The sequence below is a fragment of the Ranitomeya imitator genome, chromosome 5 (assembly GCF_032444005.1).
Source record: "Ranitomeya imitator isolate aRanImi1 chromosome 5, aRanImi1.pri, whole genome shotgun sequence".
NCBI lineage: Eukaryota > Metazoa > Chordata > Amphibia > Anura > Dendrobatidae > Ranitomeya > Ranitomeya imitator.
In genome coordinates, this window is record NC_091286.1 from 228,649,936 (window position 1) to 228,655,935 (window position 6,000).

A 6,000-nucleotide genomic window follows, 5' to 3' on the forward strand; every position below is an offset into this window, starting at 1 on the left:
TTCAATACAAAAAGTGAAACTCGTATATAGAGTCATCACAGAGTGATCTATTTCAAGTGTTTATTCCTGTTGGCCGGTTTCACACGTCCTGAAATTTCTGGTACCGGTAAAGACGGTACGGGAGATGTCCGTGTGATACATCTGTGTGGCAACCGTGTGCCACATCAGTACCACACGGACGGCCACCGGGAAGCAGCGCTGTTCCCCTGCTTGTGATGCTGGAACCAGCTGTCATCTGTTCTCCCCTGCTCTGCGGGCAGCAGCGCGATCAGGGGAGAATGAATGAAAGAAAAAAACGACGGGGCCCCCCTTATATTTTGCAACCAGCCCGGGAAAACTCACAGGTGCAGGCTGCTATTCTCAGACTGGTAAAGGGCCATGGATATGGGCACCCCCAGCCTAAAAAAAAGCAGCCCGCAGCTGCCCAGAAGAGGGTGCCCTGTAGAGGGTGGCAAATGGGGCAATGAGGGGTTAATGTCACCTTCCTATTGAAAGGTGGCATTAAGCCGGCTTAGTAATGGAGAGGTGTCGATAAGGTGTCGCCGTTTTCGCCTGTCAATCAGGCTGGTCAGGTCAGGTGGGCGTGGTGACATCGCTCTTTTCTTCCCCAGCTTTCCGTTGGTGGCGTAGTGGTGTGCGCGTGTCCAAGTTCCGAATCCCCTGCGCGCACGTGAAGAAACAGCGCGCGATCTCCGCTATTATCCCTGTCATCGGTGGGGCGGCCATCTTCCTGGGGCTGCGCGTGCGCAGATGGAGTGCTCTGCTGCACGGGGCTTCAGGAAAATGGCCACGGGATGCCGCGCATGCGCAGAAGAGATCGCGGCGGCCATTTTCCCAAAGCCGAGATGCAAACTTGACAGGCGAAAACGGCGACTTTGGTAATGTATTTCGCAGCATAGGTGGGGAATCAGGGTACACTACATACACTATTGTAACGCACAGCGCAGGCCCTATTTAACAGTATTTTTATCTCAATCTGAAAAAACGGGGTGACAGGTTCCCTTTAACAGAAATAAACACATGAAATAGATAATTCTGTTTGTAATGACTCTATGTACAGTAATATATGAGTTTCACATTTTGTATTGAAGAACTGAAATAAATGAACTTTTTGATGATATTCTAATTTAGTGAGCAGTACCTGGAGATACCGGCAGAGCAGGACCAGGATCGACCTGTTTGGTTTAGTTTTTTGTACATACAGAGGCATGCCTCCCCCCACCACCTATTTCAGCTGTTAATTTTGTTAATTTAACTTTCCACAGACAGGTGTCTGAACAGTTGGACCCGGGTCCCTGTCACGGTGGGATGGCCTTTACGTTTTTTGATCAAAACAATGTTAACTAAGCACCCTATTTTTTACACGTGCTATTACTATTTACATACTGCAGGGTATTTGCTCTTTTTTATCTTCAGTTCTGCTTGTTAACCCCTTTACTCCCCAAGGTGGTTTGCATCTTCATGACCGGGCTAATTTTACAATTCTGACCACTGTCACTTTATGAGGTTATAACTCTGGAACGCTTCAACGGATCTTGATGATTCTGACACTGTTTTTGCTGGAATGGTTTGAGGGTGTCATGTCAATTGGCAGAGCCCCTAAGATGCCACAATAACAGAACCCCCCAATATGTGAATTCATTTTACAAACTACACTCCCCAATGAATTCATCTAGAGGTGCAGTGATCATATTGACACCACATGTACCTCAAATAATTTTTTATCATTGAGTGGCGAAGAAAGAATATATTACATTTTTACCACTAAAATATTGCGTTAGCCTCAAGTTTTTCATTTTCCTGAGGACTAATAGGACATTTTTTTACAACAAGCTGAGGTCCATTTTTTCCTGAGTGCGCCAATACCCTATTTTTTCAGCCACAGTGCAAAACTAAAGGTACCGTCACACTCAGCAACTTTGCAAAGAGAACGACAACAATCCGTGACCTTGCAGCATCCTGGATAGCGATCTCGTTGTGTTTGACATGCAGCAGCGATCTGGATCCTGCTGTGCCATCGCTGGTCGGAGCTAGAAGTCCAGAACTTTATTTCGTCGCCAGGTCGGCGTGTATCGTCATGTTTGACATTAAAAGCAACGACGCCAGCAACGAGCATAGGGCCCCTAGATGTGTGTCGGATCGGTACACTCCGGCTGTTTGACATGGAGCTAACAACCAGCGAGAACGAGAAGTGAGTCGCCGTTACGTCACTGGATCACTCCTGCATCGTTCTGGAGTTGCTGTGTTTGACGTCTCTACAGCGACCTAAACAGCGACGCTCCGGCGATCTAGTTTAGGTCGGCTCGTTGTCTATATCGCTGCAGCGTCGCAGAGTGTGACGGTACCTTTAGAAGGCAGGGAAAGTCATACTATAGTGCAGATTTTACTGTTATGGTTTGCAGGTGCCATGACCCCACTGGGAAAGCCCATGAGGTGTCAGAACCACAGATCCCCCCATAAGTGACCCCATTTTACAAACTATACCTCTCAGTGAATTCATTTAGGGGTGCATTGAACATATTGACACCACGGGTGTGTCACAGAATTTTAAACCATTGGGCAGTGAAGAAAAAATACCGTATATACTCGAGTATAAGCCGAGATTTTCAGCCCATTTTTTTGGGCTGAAAGTCCCCCTCTCGGCTTATACTCGAGTCATATACCCGGGTGTCGGCAGGGGAGGGGGAGCGGGGGCTGTGTAATTATACTTACCTGCTCCCAGCGCGGTCCCTGCAGTCCCTGGCTTCTCCGGCGCTGCAGATTCTTCCTGCACTGAGCGGTCACATGGCACCGCTCATTACAGAAATGAATAGGCAGCTCCACCCCCATAGGGGAGGAGCCGCATATTCATTGCTGTAAATGATCGGTGCCATGTGACCGCTCAATTACAGGAAGAAGCTGCAGCGGCGGGGAAGCCAGGGACTGCAGGGACCGCGCCGCAGCAGGTAAGGGGAGCGCAGCGCTATAATTACCTGCTCCTCGCTCCGGCTCCGTCTGCAGCGTCCTCTAGCAATGACGCTCAGGTTAGAGGGCGCTGTGACGTAGTCAGTGCGCGCCCTCTGCTGAGCGTCAGTGCTGGAGACGGAGCCGCACGAGGAGCAGGTAATTATTGAAAGCGCCGGCGTCCTGAGAAGAGAGGTGAGTATGTGATTTTTTTTTTTTATGGCAGCACCAGCAGCATTCTAAGGAGCACCTATGGGGCCATAAAGGTGCAGAGCATATAAGGGGCACAGCATTATAAGGAGCACCTATGGGGCCATAAAGGTGCAGAGCATATATGGGGCACAGCATTCTAAGGAGCACCTATGGGGCCATAAAGGTGCAGAGCATATATGGGGCACAGCATTATAAGGAGCACCTATGGGGCCATAAAGGTGCAGAGCATATATGGGGCACAGCATTATAAGGAGCATCTATGGGGCCATAAAGGTGCAGAGCATATAAGGGGCACAGCATTATAAGGAGCATCTATGGGGCCATAAAGGTGCAGAGCATATATGGCACAGCATTATAAGGAGCACCTATGGGGCCATAAAGGTGCAGAGCATATATGGGGCACAGCATTATAAGGAGCACCTATGGGGCCATAAAGGTGCAGAGCATATATGGGGCACAGCATTATAAGGAGCATCTATGGGGCCATAAAGGTGCAGAGCATATATGGGGCACAGCATTCTAAGGAGCATCTATGGGGCCATAAAGGTGCAGAGCATATATGGCACAGCATTATAAGGAGCACCTATGGGGCCATAAAGGTGCAGAGCATATATGGGGCACAGCATTATAAGGAGCACCTATGGGGCCATAAAGGTGCAGAGCATATATGGGGCACAGCATTATAAGGAGCACCTATGGGGCCATAAAGGTGCAGAGCATATATGGGGCACAGCATTCTAAGGAGCATCTATGGGGCCATAAAGGTGCAGAGCATATAAGGGGCACAGCATTATAAGGAGCACCTATGGGGCCATAAAGGTGCAGAGCATATATGGGGCACAGCATTATAAGGAGCACCTATGGGGCCATAAAGGTGCAGAGCATATAAGGGGCACAGCATTATAAGGAGCACCTATGGGGCCATAAAGGTGCAGAGCATATATGGGGCACAGCATTATAAGGAGCACCTATTGGGCCATAAAGGTGGAGAGCATATATGGGGCACAGCATTATAAGGAGCACCTATGGGGCCATAAAGGTGCAGAGCATATATGGGGCACAGCATTATAAGGAGCACCTATGGGGCCATAAAGGTGCAGAGCATATATGGGGCACAGCATTATAAGGAGCATCTATGGGGCCATAAAGGTGCAGAGCATATAAGGGGCACAGCATTATAAGGAGCACCTATGGGGCCATAAAGGTGCAGAGCATAAATGGGGCACAGCATTATAAGGAGCACCTATGGGGCCATAAAGGTGCAGAGCATATATGGGGCACAGCATTATAAGGAGCACCTATGGGGCCATAATCAAAGGTGCAGAGCATATATGGCACAGCATTATAAGGAGCATTTATGGGGCCATAATCAAAGGTGCAGAGCATATATGGCACAGCATTATAAGGAGCACCTATGGGGCCATAATCAAAGGTGCAGAGCATATATGGCACAACATGGGGCGTGGCTATGTAGCCGGAGAAGAAGGACGCACTGAGTAAGAGCTCCATACATCCTGATTCAATCCTGCCACATATATCTCATCCCCGCAAACAGAACCGACAGGGGCTGAGACCCCACACTTAGAGGAACCTTGTGAGCCCTCCGGACGGCTGCCGTAGTGATCTGAGGCGGCGGGAGCTGCAGGGACAGAGAGGCCGGGAGGATCCACGTGCAGTGGTGGCCATCTTCGGTGCGCGCGCTCCAGGACACAGGACGCGGCGCCGTCTCCTGCTGAAGCCGGGCTCTCTTCTCGTCGGGGCGAACGGAAGCAGGATCGCAGCGGTGAGAGCTGTGCTTGTGCACGGAGGTTGGGAGACCTGAGGGGGACAGCGGTGCCCACGGGAGTGGCGGACATTAGCACAGCACGCTCCCTAACAGCAAAGGGAGCAGTGCCTCATATACCTGCGGTGCTGCTTGGAAGGAGAACACGCAAATAAGGAACTGGGGGGGGGGTGCGGTGTGTGCCCTGAAATATTGGGCCCTGTGCCTCCCCTGTCATACAGCCGCTTCGTTTAGCAGCACCATAAAACTGGGAATTAACCCCCTTCCTGCTGACCTCCCTGTGTGTGGACTGAGAGCCCGTTCAGTTATATAGGGCCTGAGTAAACATCTGAACGACCACCCTGTGACCCTCATTATTACTGTCTGCCAGCCCTGTGACCCCCTTTGACGTACAGTCTAATATTATACAGGACCTGAAGCTAGAGCTTGGTTTATCTGCAATCACAATCAGGATTACTTTGTGGAGTTCCTCTGCTTGCCCACCATGCAACACCCTAGGGGAGCAGGGGCGGCTGATAAACTGAGGAAATTTGCCAGAGATGATTCCTCGGACAATGTGCGCACTCTCAGAAATAATCCTGCACTTACCCAGCGTAAGGGCCGTCCTTCTGATAGTAACGAGGAGGGAGAACAAGACGAACTGACTCTTAAACAAGCATCCAAGCAGTTAATGCAGGCTATCTCCCTCACTAGATCATCTCTTACGGAAAAAATAGAGGATGTGCATACTGAGGTGGGTCGTTTGCGACATGACATGCAAGCTATGAGAGGGCGTATTTCGGAGGTGGAAACAAGAGTGTCACATATAGAAGATACTATTACTCCCATGGAAGCTAAACTGACAAAAGCTGCTGGCTCCGTAAACGCCTGGAAACAAAAGGCGGATGATTTGGAAAACAGACTGCGTCGCAATAATATTCGAATTATTGGTCTCCCGGAGCGATCGGAGGGTCAGCAGCCTGAGCAATTCCTGGAAGACTGGCTTAAGTCCACCCTGGGAGATGGATTCTCCTCAACATTCTCAGTGGAAAGAGCCCATAGGGTCCCAACGAGACCTCTGC